Genomic DNA, 21,243 nt, shown 5'->3' with positions numbered 1-21,243 from the left:
TAACCTGCTGTTTTTAGTATAAATTGTATGTTCTAAACAGTCTCCCTGTCAGTGTAGGTAGTGTGTACGGCTCACTGTTAATCACTGTGCTATAGGATGTGAAGCTGGATTTCCCATTTAAAGTCCAGCCATGGGAAACCTTACTGTGACAACAGACACCCTGCTGAGCGGACCAAATCAGAGGGCCCTGTTCCAACTATGTGTAGTATGTGTGTTAGCATGTGCAAGTGCATGTGTGTATCGCTGTGTGTGAACCTCTATCTGTTCATGTCTGTGTATAGACACGCACACAAATGCATATATACATGACTCTGGTCTGGATCATTTTTAACACGCATTCCTGCTGTGATCTGTGTATCAGCTGCTGGTTCATACAAGAATTTAGGATGAGAATTGGTTCGGATCATCTGAGGCTACTGTGGTATTCAATCTTCATAATACTGTGTGTGTGTGTGTGTGTGTGTGTATGTGTGTGTGTGTGTGTATGTGTGTGTATGTGTGTGTGTGTGTGTGTGTGTGTGTGTGTGTGTGTGTGTGTGTGTGTTCTTGATGGATTGCCTCTTTGGCAGAGAGATTTGTCACTCAGCAGGGGAAGCGCATGGTTAAAACACACACACACTGACCAAAGTTGGGTTGAGTTCTGGAGGTGATGAGAGAGAGAGGAGAATGAAGAGTGTGTGTGATGCAGGTCATGGATGGGACCGCTTCTGAAGGTGTGTGCATGTGTTTGTAAAATGACATGAAAGGTTGAGTGTTTGTGAATGTACTTTTTTGAAAACGTGAATGCTTGTTTCCGTATGTTTTTGTGTGTGTGTGTGTGTGTGTGTGTGTTAGTTTGAAAGCCTTTAACTGGCAAGTGTGTTTGTGTGTTGTGCCCTTGTCAGTGTAGTGGTACTACTACATGTATTAGTACCACCTAAAAAAACAACAACTTAATTTAGCAAAAATTTTGTTCTCTTAAAAAAGTATATTCTTGTAAGCTTATATTTACTGGCTACATACTCTCCCCATATTTGTCCTCATTGGATTGAGTCATTAACATCCTTTGAGAAATATCAATAAAATAATTGATTTGCATCTATAACATAGCTAAGATTGTGTGAATAAGGAGTGTAAATCCTCCAGAACTGCTTTAATAGACGAGAGGCCAGTGTGGAAAATAAAGATAAAGTTCACCAACACTGCAGAAATCCTTTAGCGGTAAATGTGTGTATGAATTTGTGTGTCTTTCTGGGCTTGTGTAGGATTGCTTGTGGTGATGGGTCTGATTATCCCTCCTCTAAAGGTGGGGATTACTCCCACTGACCCCAAAGTGAAGACACATCCATTATACAGCCACACACACACACACACACACACCGGATGTTTCCGGAAGGTTTATGTAGAGTCAGCTTGTGGTTCGACTCTGAAGTCTGTCCAGTGGTATAAACACTCTTAAATCACCACATGATCTCATCAGCACACATGGACACACACAAACATAAAGGAATACAGAAATACACACACACACACACACACACACACACACACACACACACAGATGTAAATAGGACAGAGAGAGAGAGAGCCTGTCCATGGTCATCACCTAAGCAGTCCAAAGGAATTTTATAAAGGAGGGATCTGGGGGAGAAGGGGTTGGGGAGGTGGAGAAAGGAGGAATCCAAGAGGAGGAGAGAGGGTGAAGGTTTCATATAAGGGGAGAGGACGGGAGGAAATGAAGCTTAGGGGATACTGGACAGAGTTCAAGAGCTGGTTTTGGCTTTTATAAATATCCAAATTGAAGAAGAGGGATAAAAACGTACAGTAAGCTCGGTGTACCTTCAGGCTGATGTTCTCTTTATGACCTGTATTCATAGTTTATCACATATAAAAAGTGCACAACAGTTATGAGTACAGAGGAAATGAACATACAAGACCCTTGTGAGAGCAAAACTTAAGTGAATGTCCGACAGGATGAAAGTACAGCACAGAACAACAGAACGTCCTCTCACATAATATGTAACTTCATCAAAAGTACTGACAAAGTCACTGAGATTTCACAGCTTACTATGCAGCTGCTCTCAGCTCATTGTTTTATTATCTGAACCAACAAAACCAGAGCATTGTTACTTCATATTATTCTACCTGTAGCAGAATGTGGCAGAAAGCCAAAGTAAACAAATGGCTGGTGACAAAAGTCCAACAAAACAGAGCTGTAAAGCCATATAGCAATATAGTGATATTGTTTTCTACTGCTTGGTCCGCTGTTTCTGCTTTCTGCACGTGGTTGTTTAGCTGTAAAACTTTATTGAGCTGCCGGTTCAGTTATGATCTTTCTGCCCTCTAGTGGTCAAAATTAATTAATGCTGCTTTAATCTTTAGCGAATGAAAAATCAGTGTGACTTACACTTTTTTGTGGATATCAATATCTCTGTCTTACTAGAAATCATATAAGAGACGCTAATCCAATGATAGTTGTCTGTACATCCATGGTTACAGTGGTTAATAGCTAACTAGACAAGAGTTTTTATGGGGCAAATTTGGCAAAATGTAAACAAATATGCGACAAAAAGGGGCTCAAGGGGTAGCCCACAGCTAACTCACTGACTCCATGGTCCAGATCAATCTGGGTACTGTAGTTCCAAAACTGCTACTACAAAATTATGCCAAACAGAAGTAAGAAAAAGAAAAACAATCCATTCAACTTCATTTTGTTTGTTTGCACTATTTATACATTTTTCTGACATTCTTAGGGGCCACTGTTGGATGTGCAACTCTAAACTTTTACCAAACACTTTTAAACTCTAAATTGTGGATTCAGAAAATTCGCAGATCAGATCAGTAGAACATCCTCTGTGACAATTTTGCTGCATAGATTTATTGATAATTAATAACATCCCATATGGCCAACAAGTTCTCCAAATTAAACGACAAAATACATCTTGCAGTGCAATGCAATGCAGAATGACACAGACAAGCATTTTCTGATAGGGGCGTCTTTAAAATATGTCTTATGATGTGGCAACACTATGGTTAAGGTTTGGTTAGGTTAAGGCACGAAAACCACTTGGTGGGGTTTAGGAAAACTTTATGATTTGAATTGAATAAGCATATTTTTCAGGTTAGGGAAACATCATGATTTGGATAAAAATCATTACTTTGTTAATGCTTGTAACAATAATAACCACATGGTGAAGGTTAGGGGATGATTGCAGTCATAATTTTTGAAAAACAGTGTTGAAAGGGGAACCCCAACCTCCTTTCTATGTGGACTTTGAGGCTCTATAACAACGCCATCTCATTTCCTCCTGTCATAATCACTATGGCCGCCAGAGGGCTTCTGTCACTTGAAAGTAAATATATGTTGTTTTGGGGCACTTGCCTAAATGACTGATCCTTTTTTGGGAGGACAGTCTGTGTATGGCACAAGATATAGAGGTACCGTAGGGGGAAAAAGCAGCGCTGACATCCCTCCACAGAGGCACATAAATCAGCAAAGCTAATTTGTGTCACAAATTAACTTTTTATTCATGGCATTCCAGACAGGAGACTTACAATGCAGACTTGTCGGTAATGACTGTTTGGTCATTAATGATTGTCTCAGATCTGCTATGGGGAATAATAATAATAAAAAACATTCTTTTTCATATGTAAATCAAGCTGAGATTAATTCATACGTGTGTGTGCTGCTGGTTGAGAGAAAAGCAGGAAGGATTTTGGAAAAGAAAAGGGAGTCAGCTTAGAGGGGCACATATGAAAACAACAGGGAGAGGAGAAGAAGAGGAGGGGTGGAATGAAAGAAAAGGATGAAGAGAAGGGGAGGAGGAGGATAGAGAAAAGCGGGACGCTTTCCTGGAGGCCCCATGTCATGAGATTCTCATTATTTACCTCCATGGAAACCAAGAGCCCTCCCTCCGTCTTTATATTCTCCTTTCTCGTTCGTCTTTCTTCCTCTATCGTTTTGTTTCTATCTTCTATCAAAAAAGATACACTGTTAGAGTGTGTTTGACCTGGGACATTTTAGTGTTGCAAAAGAAGATTCCCCAAAGAGAAAAAACTACAAGATTATTATTTTATTTCCCCCCCAAAAAAAAGAAAAATCCAGAAATTAATATTTTCTTGAAGGTCTTCAGCATCTGTGAAGGAGGTTTATTGTATGTGTGTTGTGTGGTGATAGATTTTCAAGGTGGTGTTGCTCAGCTTTACGATTTATGTTGATATTTTTTAAACTTACATTAACAAGTAAGTGCATCATGAGTAGCAAGATCCAGATACATCACAATATTGATTGCAAGATGTGCCTTTAAGCTGCATACTTTCAAAATCAACATTTTTTAATATTGTCTAATAAAATTCACTCACACAAAGTAATTTGACAGGTTCATGAAGCAATAAATTTGCAGAGTGCAACTCTGTTGTGCTCGACCTTAGCGGACCACCAACAGGCCACCAAAGAGGTGCAATGCGATGATAATCCTGAAGCAAAATGGACGGATTCTTGTTAGTAAACCCAAACCCACCGGGCAGATTTTTTTTTTCGTTCTGGCTATTGTCCGTTTTTCAAGGCAGAAAGGTAATCCTTTAAAATTGGAAGGGTATCCCTTTCTTTCTTTAGGGGCTAAAAATGATAATCCTTTAAAAGTGGACCAGCTCTTGTTCTCTCACTCTTCATCTTGCCGTTTTAAGAAGTAAGTATAATCTGCTTTTAGTTTGGTGCTGGATATTTTTCCCAAACAGGCATACGGGGGATCTGAGAGCGGGTCTAGATGATGCATTGAGTGCATAAGTGGCCGAAATGAAAAGCCTATTGTAAGGAAAAGAAAGGGACAGTGAGAAGGAGAGAGCAAGAAAGAAAGAGAAAGAAACTATGGAGGATTTTAATAAAACATCTCACACAAAAAAAAAACTAGGGAGGGAAAAGAATAATGAGAGAAACATGGAAAGTAATAGGAGACGATTGAAAACAAAGTAAATGAGGAGAAAAGGTTTTGGATGAAAAAAAGGGTGAAGAAAAGAACCAAACATCTCTGAACCGACATACTGAACCACACAGGATATTGAGTTGGTGGTCAGTAGGAGGAGAGTGATTGTTACTGTGTGTTCAAGTGACCAAACAAGCTGTGCACACACAAACACACACACATGGACACACACACACACACACACACACACCTTAAGAAACCAAATCTCTCAGTAGAAGCCAGTGTAGTTTTAACCTTTGACCTTGTGACCTCGTCTTAGTTACAATGCAGTTAGCTCAGCCGCTGTGAAACCATCAGATACTTGTGGTAAAGTTGTAGCTGGGGAGTGATTATATGTTATTAAGTCACTTGCCTGAATGAAATACTGTTGAATGGCTCTGTAGTTAATTTTATACAGTGCATTGCATGAAGTACTGCCAGTATACTTCTTGATATTGTGACTCTTTCACTAATAACGACAGTGCTGCACCCACTTATACTTTTCAGTGGGTGTAATTATTCACACCTTTTGTTGTTACAGCCAGAATGTGGCTGGCAAAGGGGTTTATAGCACAGAAAATATATTATGATGTATTTATATTATATGTTTACAGAATTCAACATTTTAATCAAACATACAGTCATTGAACATAGCTCACTTTGCTGTGAATACAAGTATATTCTTGGTATTTAGTAAGTGACTCCAAATAACAAAGTACCTAATAAAGTTTTAGTTTCTGACTCACCATAACTATTTGTCTTTCTCTCGCTGTTTTTTTTTATTTTCAACAGAATTCCCATCTCTCCTTTCAGCTTGGTAGCAAACATATTTTTTTTACAAGCCTGTGTGCTCGCAAACAAACATGTGTAACTCTTACAAATTCACAAAGCAGTTAAAAGTTTTCATCTTTTCTTCAGTCCTTCAGATGGCAAAAGGAACACAAAGGTTAAAGGTAGAGCAGAGTGGTTTCAGTAAATCCTCTGGAGACAAACCCGCTCACCTCTCTCTCACTGTTTCCATCCCTTGTTTCTTCTCTTTCTGTGTGTGTGTGTGTGTGTGTGTGTGTGTGTGTGTGTGTGTGTAGAAGACCATGCTGAAGTAGATGCCGCCTCACCTTTCACTGACTTGTTTGAATGAGGCTGCATGCGGCTGGCACAGAGCAGAGGTACCGTCTGAGGCTTGGTTCACTTTGTGTGTGTGTGTGTGCATGTGTGTAGGTATGTGAGGGGATTAGTGGCTTTGGCCAAGGCTAATCTGTGAGTCCCCAGGGAGTCTGCAGAGAGAGCCCACCACTGGACTGAGTTTGTGGAATGAATTGTATGACTCTCTGTGTGTGTGTGTGTGTGTGTGTTTGACCTACTACTGTGCACACCAAGCCGCCTCTCTGACTGCTCCATTGAGTTGTGATTAAGACTCATCACATCAGGAAGTGAAATTCCCACTCTGTATATGTGTGTGTGTGTGTTAGTTTTTCAGTCTCCGTGTCTCTATTTTGGGGTCAATACCACTGAATCAAATCCGTTAAAATTGGTTTCATAAATGGTGCAATTGGATACAGATTTTTTTTTTTTCTGTCACTTTTGAATGTGCTGGGAATGTGGTGGGGAACCAATGTCTGCTCAGTCATGGTGGCAATCACTGCTCATGCTACCTACCACTTCTTCTTTCCTTCAAACGAACATTATGTATCACTTCCTTTTGATCATCAGAAAAGACCTGCAGTGTCAGACACTGGGAGCAGTTGCAGAACTGATTGATATTCACATAAAGAATGAATTTGCCACCTTCCACTCACAACTTGTAAGTGTAAAACATTTCATGTTTTTAGGATGTCATGGCTCATCAACAGCCATATATAAGTTTAAAAATTGCAATCAAATATCATGATAATATTTGACTCAGACTCAGCTCACATCTACTGGTGCATAGTGGCTGCTTTGTCATCTTTATCTTCTGAATCCACAGATTTGTATTGGTTTCAGGCAGGTGTTTGGCAACTTAACTGTAGAAGCTCCACCAACAAGCTAATGGTGGAATTACTGTTGTGTGATATTAGTGCGTTATAGAAAAATTTATGTAAATGTTGCGGATTCTTGTTTTTTATGATACAGATGTCATGAAAATGAAATGAAACTGAATTTAAACATGAGTAAGTTTTAAAAAGTATATGGTCATTAATCACTGACATTCAAAGCAAAGTCCATGATTATATACCACACATGACCTCTCGCAACCCGAGAACATCTGTATTTGTGAGCAGAGGTTGAACAGGCCTTCGGGGTTTCCTCGGGGCTGCTAGTGGGAAGGTTGCAGCCTTTGTGTGTGCAAGAGTGTGTTTGTGTGTGTACGGTTTAGCTTCGAGAGTCACTTCAGCAAAGTCAAACGAGGAATTAGGACAAGGCGCCTCGTGGAAATAGGAAATTAGCCTGAGGCTGAAGAGGGGTTTGCGTGCATGTGTGCGTGTGGATTCATGGAAATATGTGTGTGGGCTGAGTTGGTTTTGTTTGCGTGCATGAGTGTGTGTGAACAAGAGCCAAAATTTATGTTGCCTCTTAAAAAAATAAAATAAGAAAAAAAATACTAACATGTGTTCTTGTCATTTCCCTTCTAAACACGAAGATGTTGTTTGTAAATCACCTCACACAGGCTCATGAGGGGCTTCAGACCTCTGACACAGCTGATGTTTGTTTAGCATCTAGAGTTACTGTTCCTGCCGCATCAAAAACAGACCTGGAGCCAGTTTTACAGCTGTGGTGTTCTGCATCTATAGTTTATCTTCAGAGACCACTGCTGCTCGCTCTCTCTTAAATGTGAGTCAGCTGAGTGTCATCATAGTGTGGAGCTCCTACTCCACAGACCTGAACTAATCATGCAGTGCATCAGCAGTGATGCCAAAGTTGTAGAATTTAAAGATAAGATGCACAAGGATACTGAAAGTCTGTGATGCCTAAAAATACTGTCAAGATCATGTTTTTCTCTTTAGCAATAAAATGTTAAGACAGAACATACGTCCGACATGTTCACTGCCACAGATGGAAAACTAGTTGTTCTAAATGTGGCAGTGAACATGTTGGAACATGTTTCAAAATATCCCCAAATGCCAATGATGCCACAATATTTTACTTTTTTTTTTTCTCTGCATCGAAGTTACAAGATGTTACGAAGCATCTACTGTAGCTAAACCTAAGACCTTCCCCATCACCTTTTCTGACCTACAGTGCACCAGATTGTGCGCTGGCATGAAACTGTACTGCAGTAAAGTAAGTGATGCATTATCTTTCTGAATCCTCTGTGAACGTCATGTGAAGTGCAGCAAGTCACAGTCGCAAATTCTGTCACATAGAGCTTCAAAGTTAAGTGTTATAGCTTTAACTTTTGCATGTTTTGGCCTATTTACTACAAGCCACTTATACATTTAACATCACAACTGACGATTCTGCAAACCGGGCAAGGTAATATTGACAAAAAATTAATGCAGACTTGATGTTCACTGGATTACACAACTCAAGCAAATTTCAAGAGTCTTCTAATTGATTTTCATGCCATACAGAAATGAATGGAAACCTTATAAAAAAACCAAAAACTGCACAGTATGCATTTGAAAATGGTTGCAAACATGCTCATAGGTCCAGTATAAGACAGGACACAAACAGCTTGTGTCAAAATCTTACTTTCCTCTGCTCCATATGAACATCACACTGCTTCTAATGTTAATCACTGATGCAGAAAGTTGCACCTAAACATCATTTGTGGCAGACAGCGTTGCCAGCTGCAGGGTGTCTCTGTTGTGCATATGGAGTGTGGTATGTGTTTCCATGTGTGTTTGTGTGAGTGCATGTAAACATAAGAAAGTAAAAGTTTTCTTCAGCTCTGCAACATTCAACTTGTCACGTGACCCTCTGACGGATTAAATGGGCTTCATTCACAGGAAGAAGATGTAAAGAGTCTTTTTAGTTATGTTTGCCATACTATAAAAGCCAGGCTTAAAGGTGAGGTAGGGGGGCTGTGAGGGATTAAAGGAGCAGTCTGTGCTTCATCAGGAGCGCCCAGGATCAGAAGAAGTGTCAGAACCGCAGAATAAACAAACCCATATTCATACAGTTAAAACAGACCATTAAAAAAAGAACATTTATGTTTATATGGGTAAAGCTGCTCATTAAGTTACACATTAATGTTTAGATGGTAAAACCGTCATCATTAAATATAACAGCGGTGCTTATTTCTTAAAAACTGATCATTAAAACACGTTCATATGTGTTTATGGGGGTTTAAAACCACCAATTAAGGTTTAAAAGCCACTTGGTATCAGAGCCTGCCATCAGGGGGAAGACCGCTCCAGACTTTTGTCTAAATGTTTTTTTATTTCAACTTTTTTCTCACATAGTTTAGATTATAACAAGTTACAGCCACATCATTATATTCCAGTGAAGACTAGTTCAACATACATTATACTGTAGAAAGAAAAGACATTACTTATTTTAAAAAATCATCAATCCTTTCAAATTGGACAGGTGATGGGTTATCTCAGTCACACAACAAATTTAGTTCCTGTCAAATTTTTGTCTCAGGAATCCTCAGAGTTGCAGAAAGTTAACAACTGAATCTCTGAGGCAGCCGGAAAAAGGTGTAGGTGCATTAAAGGTGTGAGTCTGAAGTTACTGAGAGGAAGAGCATGAAAAGATGATAATAAACTGTACAGAACAAAAGTCAGATTATTTTAGACTTCAGCTCGTTGTGTTACCATTTCTGCCTTTCGCTCAATGGGGATTGAAAGATCTCAAGTTGAAAGTTTTGTCTTAAGTTTCTACTTTTGTTTCAAACAAAACCCAAATTTTATTTTATACATAAAACTAAATCACACTTCATGCCACATATCTATTCCTCCTCCATCCTTCGCCTTGTCACCCTCATCCTTCTTGCCTATAAACACCTATACTCTGCTTTAATTTCTCTCCTCTTCCAGCTATCATTTTCTCTCTTCTATCAGTTTCTACCTCATTCTCTATGTTTTACTCCTCTCCTCCCTCCATCCACCTTTTTTTCTCTGCTCTTGTAAACGCCCTACTTTACCTCAGACTGTAAACCTTGTGACCTGGGTCTCTCAGGTGTAGTGAGAGGTGCAGTAAAGTTTGTGGTAGTGGTTGCGTGTGTGGGGACAAGGAAAAGGTAATTGGACTGGACACCAATTGTAAATCATTGAGGCTTTAGGTTCTCAAAATGGGGATTTATTTCTTTTTTGGCCATCTAACTTTCAGTGAGTGAAATAACACACACACATATGCAAACACACACACACACACACACACACACACATACACACACACACACACACACACACACACACACACACACAAACACACACATACACTGGTGTTATATATCTGATTTTTTAAACAGATTAGTACCATGTGAAACAAATGGTTAGTTCAGGTGGTCAGCTGACAGTGGGATGCAGAGAGATAAAGACAAAAGTTTTTTGCTTAACCATTAACCATGCACATTACCATGTGCATTCATGTGTTGAGTAAGAAACAAAGACAGGTAATGTGCAATATTAAAAAGAAAAAGAAAAAACAATCCAAAGTCACAAAAAAAAAGAGCAAACAAAAAGATTAGTCTCTGTGTCTGCCAATCAAGCTGTTTAGAAGCAGTGAAAAAATGTATTCATGGTGTTTTTTTATAGACACAGTGATGTGGACAAGTGCAAGTAAACATACTTTATGTTTATGATGTTAATAAGATGGACAGAAGTGCTTCCACAAATGTGTGAGTGTGTGTGTGTGTGTGTCAAGACAGAGCTGGAAGATGTTGAGACAGGAGAGAGGAATTCACTGAGACTGAATAATAAGGACTGAATAAAAGGGAAAGTGTGGAGATAAAAGAGAGAGGGGAGGAAAAGAGGAACAGACAGAGGAAGGAAGGAAATACTGAAGACACCAGAGAACTAGCTGGGGATGAAAGGGAAGGAAGGAAGAGAAAGATGAATGGGGTCAAACAGAGGCTGTCAGTGACAAAGAAAGAACGAGAGACGGCTTTAGAAAATTAAAAGGAGACAACAGGAGATGAAGAAGACACACTTTGGGCCACAACAACAAATTATAGAAAGACTGACATGAAAAAGGGAAGAGAGTGAGTCAGATGAGTGGAAGAAAAGCTAAAAGTTAAAAGTGTAACATGCAGCAGCCAACAATTTACTGTCTGTGATACACTGATATAGCTCATGTAAACCACAGACGCATTTTGTCTGCCTTTGTGTCACATCAATGGTATTAATAGCATCAAAATCAGCAAGTTTAATCAAAAAGTACAATGTCCACCCTCCTTGATGTTTTCAGACAATCAACCATGATGTAAATTCTATGAAAGTGTCTCAGATCCTTAGATGACCATAAATGGGTAAACTGTGGGTAAACCAATAGCATCAAATAAGACACTGACAGTGTGGGTTAAGCATCTGAGGAATACAGTAAAAGTGTTGTTTAGTTTGTTTTACAGTAAATGTGAGTACAACATGGAGACAGAGACAGGGAGAGAAAAAGACAGACAGACAGAGGGAGAAGGGAAGAATTCAAAGCCCAGAGCTACAGTAAATGACACTCTACCTTCAGCAGTGTGTCCAGACTGGACTCCTGCATTTCTGTTACATAACTGAAATATAATCTGGGAAATTCAGTTCATTGTGACTGGTGATATGGGGATCATGGTTGCTGCACAATAACATGAAGAAGACCTGAACTAAGTCATGGTTCAGTGATCACTGAGTGCCTCGATGGCTGGTTTCAGTTTGTTTCCTTTGCTTCACTGCTCCGCTACCTTGTTGTCTGCGCTGCTATGACATTGTTTTGTCTCACAGTTTCAGTGAATGTGTTTGACATGTTTTGGTTACGGGCGCTGTGAGAGAGTAGCTGCCAGCCCTCTGTGGTCATGAGGACAAAGTTATACTACGGCATGGGGTAGATTATGTGGTACATTCGGACAGGTCTCACAGTAATACAGGTTAAACAGATGTTGCTGTTAAGGGATAAGTTCACATTTTTTTCAAGCTGTCTTGAAACCTGTCCTCCTGTTCATACTGGCCATTAAGAAATCCCTTCATGAGGCACTTTCAATGTAAGTGATTGGGAACAAAATCCACAGTCATTGTTATATGTAAAAATATATTTTATTCAAAGTTTATCTGCTTTAGTATGAAATTCATTCTTGGTAGGTTCTGCCACAGCTTTTCCCCTGATATGTAAAGAGGTGTTTTGTAGTTTTGTAGCAGTCAAGAACCATTTTGTTTCCTGAGAGAGAAACATTTTAAGCATTTATACATTGTTAACATAAACATGTCTCTGCTCAGGGTGCTGTAGCTTTGACCGTTGGTTGCCCCTTTATTGTTGGCAACAGCAGAGCTGATTCTGCCGTTATTGTAAATCCCTCTGTAGAAAAGTGCGAAATGCCAAAAGAATGTTAAATGTAAATTTGGCAGGAAACATAGAAGCGATGACTCTGAACTAAGCCACAATCCAAGTCATGATTTACAATCTGTTTGACAAAGTGATGACTACCAGGCAGAAACCATAGGGAGTTGGAATCGGGCTCTACTGGGCACGCTGTGTAGCATCCGCTGGCTTTTAAGAGGAGAGGAAAGACGGAGGCGCTCAACTGAGTGTCAGCGAAGCATAAAGACTTTTGTGTTTAGAACTGAGAAAAGAGGAGAGGGGCAGTGAAAGAGAAACATGGAGCGATGAAATTTTATCTCTTCATTAGGATCACCATCATTAACTGCTTTTCTTCATGGGTCCAACCACAGAATATCCAAGCCACCTGACAAGCATGGAGCCTGCTTCTGTAATTTGAGGTGAACTCTACTTTTATATTATGCCAACGACTGAATAAATATGTTGTATGTGAGAGAGAGAGAGAGGAGATGGGAAAAGTAATAATATCTTTTTTTAACATACTGTATATGCAGGATTTGATCATCTTTACACACTTTTTACATTTTGTCTGTCTGTATTTCCTTCTTTGTATCTGTTATTACCTGCAGCAGCAACGGTCCAATTTTCACACTGTTTTTATCTCATTTAAAGAAGGTTCTCCGTTTTATAATTCTGGTTGGACTACAGGGTGTATAAACATATCTAATTATATGGATGAATGTAAGATTTAGAGATGGTTAAGGGGAACAAAAATCCCCTATTATCACATGTTACAATATATTCTATCTAATACACACACACACACACACACACAGGGAGATTACGGAGCTATTACGAGTTGTGATGATGGAAATAGGTGGAGAACATTTTCCTTCCTTTATTCAAAGAGAAAGACCGGGAGAAAAGGGGGTGTCTTTCTAGACTCAAAGAAGGAGTCAGAGGGTGACGCATATGGGAACTCACACACACACACACACACACACACACACACACACACACACACACACACATACACACACACCTCTTCCTTGCACTTCAGACGAAACACTAGTTAAGTTGTTTTACAGGCTTGTGATTATTTTGATAAGCCTTAATGATGATGGATTGACTGAGATTTAATGGAAAGAAATTTAATGTCTCATAAATTTTAAGGTGGCACCTTGTTTTCCTTGTTTCAGAGGTTTGAAAACCATTACGCGGTGAGAGTTATGGGACATTAAACAGCCCACCTTTAAAGCCAGGAGTGGGACCGCAGCAGGAGCAGCGCTGGCGTTTATCATCTCCAGGCATAATAATATATTTGAAAAGTAAAATGTTAGAAATTTGGCTCGTGATTCACATTTAATCGAAAGTGAAAAGTTTGTTCTACATTGAATGTTTTCATTTGTCAACATGCTTGGCGAGTTTGATTTTGTTGGCCAGCCACCTCTGGTGGTGCGTTGTGTCTGGCGTGTGTGTTCATCGTTTGCAAGTTCGATTTTGAAAAATGTGATGTGTAAACCAGAAAAATATTATTTCAGTCAATCCACTTTAGTTGTTAGTTTTGGAAATGTGACTTCCAGACAGCCGGAAAATACACTAAAGCTCAAAGGTGACATCATTGCTCATTAACGACATGGCCAGTACAGGTAGCAGACTGTTAATAACAATAATAATAATAATAATGATAACAATACAAAGGCACAAACACTTAAAATACCAAAATTAAATACCAATATCGTGGTTGAGAGAAATTCATATTATCTTTATATTATAAATACACTCACTGAGCACTTTATTAGGAACACCTGTGCAATCCAATGAAACAGCTCTGCCATAAATTCTACTTTTACAAAGTCCACCCATTAACATACATGAGGACAGCAAAATATTATATTGAAACTTTTGAATATAATGCACTCTAGTACACCGCCACCCATTACAACCTCAAAAAACATAAAGTAGAATTTTTCACCTCTCTGACAATGTCAACAAAAACTGAAAATGTATAAGTTTGGTAAAAGTAGAATTTATGGCAGAGCTGTTGTGCTGGATTGCATTAGACTGCGCAGGTGTTCTTAATAAAGTGCTTGGTGAGTGTATATACTGTATATGTGGTGAAAGCATTCTTGTGTGTTTGTCAGAGGAAAACTACCCCCAAAAGTGGAGATATTTCCAACAAAGCCACAATAGAGTCTGATAGATATTTTTAACACTCTAAACACCAGTGCTGATTTTCACTGGTCTAGAAAATAGTGTGTTTTGAAAAAAAGACTGTGTCCAACCACTGAGGAATTCATGGACATATGTATATATAGTGCTTTGAAATCTTTGCAATGTTTTTCATATTTGGTATGGTTTTCATTTTTGCTATTATATACTTAAATACTGGAGGAATCACATGACCCGCCTCTATATAAAGAAGCCAGACTTGACCTCGGGGACCACCCTGATGAAGACAATGCAGTCAAAAATATCTGGGGGAATAAAAACTTGATTTTCATGTGTTTCAATGGTTATAACACATTTACAGCTCACTGTTTGTGCTCTTTCTGAATTTTTATGATCTAAAACTTCAACAATAATTGTTGAGTTATGAATTAAAGTGCTAACAGCTTCCTTCAGGACTCATCATCTTGCAAGTTAAATGATCATACTGTACAAAACAGTTTCTCCAACCCAAGACATGTTCAGTGAAGGTAACAGCTGACTCTCCTGCACTTCTATTACTGTCTCCTCCTACACATAACTGAATGCAGCGGTATCTTAACATAATTCTGGTAAATGTAGGAAAAAGACTCATGGAATATGGCTACAGTAGAAACAGTGAATTACAATTAAAATGCAAAAACAACACAAAAGTAAAAAGTTTTAAAACTAACTCAGAGGTGATTTTCTTTAAATGTGCAACAAACACACATGACGTTTTTAGTGTTTTCAATGAATCTTTAGGGAGTGTTAAAAGTTTGTGAGGAGAGTGTGTCTAGTGTTTTGGGACTGCACAGACTGTTAATGTTTGTGTATGTTTGTGTGTTGTCTTCAGGGAGCTAATAAAAGTGACAGTGCTACATTACATAAGACCATACGTATGTGTCATTTGTACTTCTGCTGTTGTGAACAACTTTAGTACCATACCTCTAAAACATCACCACGGCATGCCCAAACCTTACCCTTACTTTAATCTAAAGCTTAATTCTCTAAAGAGGTGAACACCAGACAAAATGTACTGAGACTACAGAAATATCATCACTCTTAAAGTTTGAACTCAGATTGGTCAAGTACAAGAGCACACGCACACCAAGACCACCCATGTCATCTCTTAAATTTTATTAGAGCTAAATATTGACACACACCAAATCACTCAGCACCCATAACACTACAGTCACACCACACACACACACACACACACACACACACACACACACACACACACACACACACACACACACACTCCTCCTGCACTCTGACAGTGATGATGGATGTCTTCAAGGATGGAGGGAATCAACAAATAAACATCTGGCACGCTGATGTACGGGTCAAGAGGTAATAGACCATGGCCAATGTCTGTGTGTGTGAGTGTGTGTGTTTGTGTGTGTGTCTTATTTGCACCATCGTACTGATCAGCCCCATTAAGGTATCGTGACCTCTAGTGCAGTGTCATGACCTCGGCGTGCTGTAGGAACCACACAACAGTCATCACTTTGTCCTCACAGAGTGGACGCACACGACCAGGCTGTTTGTTTTAATTTAATGATTATTGTCTTTTCTGCTTTAATGGATGCTAAACAGTGATGAGTGAGAGGCAGTTGTACAGAATTAAAAAAAAAATGCATTTGTTTTTTTTCATGTCATGCAGCAGCAATAGATACTCTGAATTTACTAAAAGAATACAGGTAATTTAATATTTAACACAAGCAGTAAAACTGCATGAGAAAGAAATCTCCTAATGGCCCAAAAAGCATTCTCTCAAAAGGCGGCCATAATAAAAGAGATATAACACTGTTGATAGGACATCAAACTATAATTATAATTCTCTATTTTATGAATTTTCAAAACTTTCCCAGAGCCCAGAAAACTTATTTTTGTTTGCTGTATGTGCTGGATGAATAAAGTATGATTGGAATGAATGGGAAGCAGCTTGGAGCAATGGAAACAAAGAGTTCTGCCAACTACAGAAACTCAAACTTCAACAGATAATCTGAGAACAACCAGTAGTTAAATTGTTCAAAAGATTTTTATTTGCAGTTGATTCAGTGACTTATGATGACACTGAGGGCAAAACAGTAAAGGTACCTATAGATAAGAAAAAATGCCAATCATGTAGATAATTACTTGCAGTTCATATGAAATGTATTTTACTGAATTATTCAATTCTGTCCCAAACCCAGAACTACTATACTACATTTAAAGTAGTTATGAGATACTGTTTGGCTGATTATATCCACACAATATTTAATTAAGAACTACATCAATCACAGACCTGCAGTAATTCCGTTAATTACTGTTATGCATAATGTGTTTATATTCACTGTGCACCCTGGGAATAAAGTTTTAAACACTATGGAACGCTACTGTAGGTACAAGAAAACGTATCAAAACAAACTATTCTGACATTTTATGCTGGCATTTCTGTTGGTAATCACTGGCAGTTTTTCTCCTTACTGGCTGTTTCAAGCATTCAGCTGGAAACCAGCAGAGTGCTCACTGTGGGGGAGAAGAGAGAGCGAGGGCGATGATTTAGATCAGGGAGAGGAGGGTGTTGACCAGAGACATTGCTCAGTTGGGATTTAACTCAGGATAAAGCTATCTGTGTCTGTTTGTACTTGTATCCTTACAAGGACCGAGTTCCCCCACAGGGATAGTAAGACATGCATTTTTGTCAGTCCTCACTTCATGAAGGGGCCATTTGAAGGTGGGGCTCAGAATAAGGATTAAATAAATAAATATGTGTCAGGACATGGCTCTGTTCCTCCTACATTTGTGTATTTTTGTGAGTGTGTAGGTGTTTTGCAGCAGCATAAAGATGTTGCTTCTCTTTCTTAACCTGACTCCTCCGACTGCAGGAGCAGGACACAAACAGGTTGGTTTATAGGAAAGCTTGGAATGAATTACAAATTGAATATAGATAATTGTCTCTGAGAACAAAGAGGAAGCGCAGATAACATTTTTTGCAGTTTTGTAATGTGGACAGAAAGTACAAGAGCCAAAAAACACATATTTTACAAATGTAGCACACTGGTGTTATCGTATCTTAAGAATATTGCCAAGAGTACAGAATAAATACAGGCACTAACAGGCAGACTTGTAAGAGGTAAAGTAGGTATAATTATCATTTTTTATTATATCACAAAATTTCACGTGATCTTTGATGTGGTGTCCACTAAGTTATTGAAATTATTTCATTTAAAGCTGCAGGGGATTTTTCAAACATTAATTGTCAGATGTTGAGCAACAGCAGAACTGCAGCAATCACACGCATGAGGAACTTCTATTCTGGCGACATCTGCATGAAAATGACCTCACTCATGCCTGGGTTCTTCCAGAAAAAAAAAAAAAAAAAAAACAGAGTGGAAAAAATGCTATTAAAGTGTTTCATACTTTTTATGATTTGTATTTTATTGGCTTATTTTATTTATAGATTTATATCTAACAGAGCAAAAACACTGAAACAGCAAAAAACAACAGGGCGGCACCAAATGACACACATTGAGCTCTTAATTAATAAATTACTTCCAAGTGAGTAAATCGTTTTATTAGTTTTTCAGCTGTTGCACTGACTAACTGCTCACTGCATTTGAATACATGCTATGTTTTCCTTTGCATTTCAACATTAGTGTTAATATGACACATCATTCAACAGGGAGGAAGCAGTGAAGATAAGATGGTGCAATCAAAGTGTTTGATTCCATTTCAGATTTTTCTTTTTTTTTTTTTGTGCAGCTGAAACGTTTTTTAAAAAGGATCCTGAAGATGAACTTACCAATGACTGTCATGACAGCAATTTGGTTTTTTAAATTTAATTTAAAAATTAAATTTTACGGCAGGAAAAGTTTTGCAAGAGTATCAAAAGGTCGAAATGTAATTATTGGAGGAAACTTTGGAATTTTTCCTGCTGAAGTGAACTGAAATTACGCCCAGTTTGAGCAGAACAAGGAGCTTTAAATGACTTCCTCATGCAGTTCCACAGCTTAGGTTTTTTCTTTTTTTTCTGCATAATGGAAGTCCCCATGAGGTCTCTCTGGTACGTCAGCTGTGTTTCATCCTGGTCTGGTAGTGTTTAGTGTCCAGTGGTCAGTGGCAGGGTCACAGCTTAATCAGGACAGGCAGGAGTGCTGTGAGTGGGAGTTCACTGCTAAGGTCACGCTATAATCAGTCTAAATTGAGACTTGGGGCACATAAAATCCTAAAAGGGGCCTGCACGGTGTGTGTGTGTGTGTGTGTGTGTTCATTTGCAGAAAGGTCCCAAACCAAATTAAAATGTCCCCCTTAACTGCACAGGCCACATGTGTTAATGACCAAATGTCTGTGTGTGTATCTGTACCTGTGTTCATTCTTCCCTCCTCTCCTTTTTTCCTTTCCCTCTGTCATCCCCATTTCTCCTCTCCTACTTCCCTACAATCTTCTCTTATTCTCTTCTGTCATATCCTTTGTCCTTCACCTTGCTCTCTTCCTTTTCCATCGCCTTCAGTTCTGTCTTTTCCTGTTAATTCCCCTCCCTCCTCCATTCTTACATTTTATCCCTCATCCCCCTTCCCCCACTTTTATTTCCCCATTCCTCCTTCTTTTTTCTTCCTTCCTCACCCTGTGTTCCTTCCTTCCTCCCTTCTCCTTTCCTGTCTTTCCTCCCTCTATATCTCTCCTACTTACATAACTCACCCAGAAGACAGTTAAGTAGGTGTGTTGTGCTCACTGAATAATGTTTTCACTGGGGAAGGTTACTTAATATCTCCTCCCCTCTTCTCTTTTCATGTACTTCCACTTGTCATCCACTTATTTTAGTACTTCTTACACAGCTTCTTTAGTTACATATCTCTGGCATATAAAATGTAAAGATATTAAAAAGACATGTTTATGTTTAACATCTTTGTTTAGTTTGTTAGAATGTGAATATTTGCTAATTTGCAGTGAACAGAAAGTACAGCTGGGAAGGGGGTGTCATTGCAGATGGGAATTGTCATTAGTTTTGCAGGTGTTTGCTCATAAATTGACCCAATCATAACAGAGAAAAGGTCTGCAGATCACCAAAGTCATTAGAATTCATCCTCTGGGGAACATGAGTGTTTATATCAAAGTTCATGGCAATCCATCAAACATTTGTGGAAATGTTTTATTCTGGATCCGATGGTGGACTTAGCCCTGCTGCAATAATGGGCTTCAAATTCAAGTTTACTGTTGTGCAAATTGTAATGGTGATGGAGCATCTGGAGGAAAATCCATCTCTCACCTCCTCTTGGAATAATGCTCTGAATTCTTATCCAATTTCCACAACTTGTAAGATGGAGGAGAGAATTATTACAGCTGTGTTTGTATTGGGATTTTGTTATATTTTATGACACATCCCCAACAGTATATAAAGTTCTTGAATAGCCAAGTACTCCATGAAGGAAGGTGGTGGAGGTCACTGGTCCTCCTGGTGTGTAACTCTACCTACACATATGTGCATTGGTAACATAAACTTTGGTATACAGTATATGTAAGGAAAAATCACTGTTGATTTTTTAGCCTCCTTATTCCATCACATACAAACAGCTGGTCACTAGCTGGTTTGCTAAACAAATGTATTTCCACCCTATAATCTGAGCCAAATTAAATTAGAATACAAGAAAATACTATTTAAACATTATGATTTCCACAGATGCTTGGCCCAAAACATCCAGTAAATTACCATAAGCAATGTTTTTCTCTGTATTTTAGTGGACATATTTCTGCTGTCAAAAAATGACAGACAAAAATCATAAAAATGATAAAACATGGACAAAGATGGACTGCTGTTTCTCCATGTTGGGTGTGTGGAAACTGGGTCAGTTCATTCCCCTGCTCACAGAGGCAGCAGCTGTTGCAAAAGTATTTTTCTCAATTGATTTCTTTTGTGTGTCCTTTATGCAAAGCTTGAATGCAACTGGTTCAAAGTCAGCTGGCTCTTTGAAAAACACTTGAAGAAAGGCCAAACAACATGTGTCCTTAAAACTATACAGATCTACAGTATATTCATTATTCTTAGAAGTCAATCTGGGACATAAAAGGTATAACGTGTGTGTGTGTGGATTATTTTTGAGCTTGTAATTTCTAAAGAAGAGACTCCACCCCCACCCAACTTCAACCTAAATTCTTTGAATTTTAGCTAATGTTGGTGTAACGGATGTTACACAGTTGCTGACTTCAGGAATCTCCTCTCACGCTACTGTTATGATGCATTTTAGCATATGGCAGATAAATATTTAAGTGATTCAATCATACAAGTAAATCAAGAACTAAACAGTGTTCCTCACTAGAAAACAGACTGTTGTTGAGTCCAGTTTCACTCACATTCATTCAGCTCAGCTAATCATAATGTGATTACAGCAACTAGCTGAAGAGAATCTTGGCAAATATGATGAAAATCCATAAAATAGCCTTTTTCCTCTGCTGAGGCCGTTGAGTAAGCTTCTACACTGGATGCCACTCGACTCAGATGCTGATGATTCTGGATACAGCAGGTAACACTCAGTTTTGGGCCTCTTGTATATACTCACGTGTGTGTTGCTGTTCAGTATATTCATTCAACATTATGTTCAACACCCTCTTACTCGCTGTCTCTCCACTAACTCTGATTTACTTGAGTCACTTTGTCCTTTACTGTGGCTCCACTCATCTCCATTATCTGAGTTTCCATACTTATTGCCAAGAAAGATGAAACATT

This window comes from Thunnus albacares, chromosome 5 (assembly GCF_914725855.1).
Source record: "Thunnus albacares chromosome 5, fThuAlb1.1, whole genome shotgun sequence".
Classification (NCBI taxonomy): Eukaryota; Metazoa; Chordata; class Actinopteri; order Scombriformes; family Scombridae; genus Thunnus; species Thunnus albacares.
The sequence above is the reverse complement of the archived record's forward strand: the minus strand, read 5'-3'. Positions refer to the sequence as shown.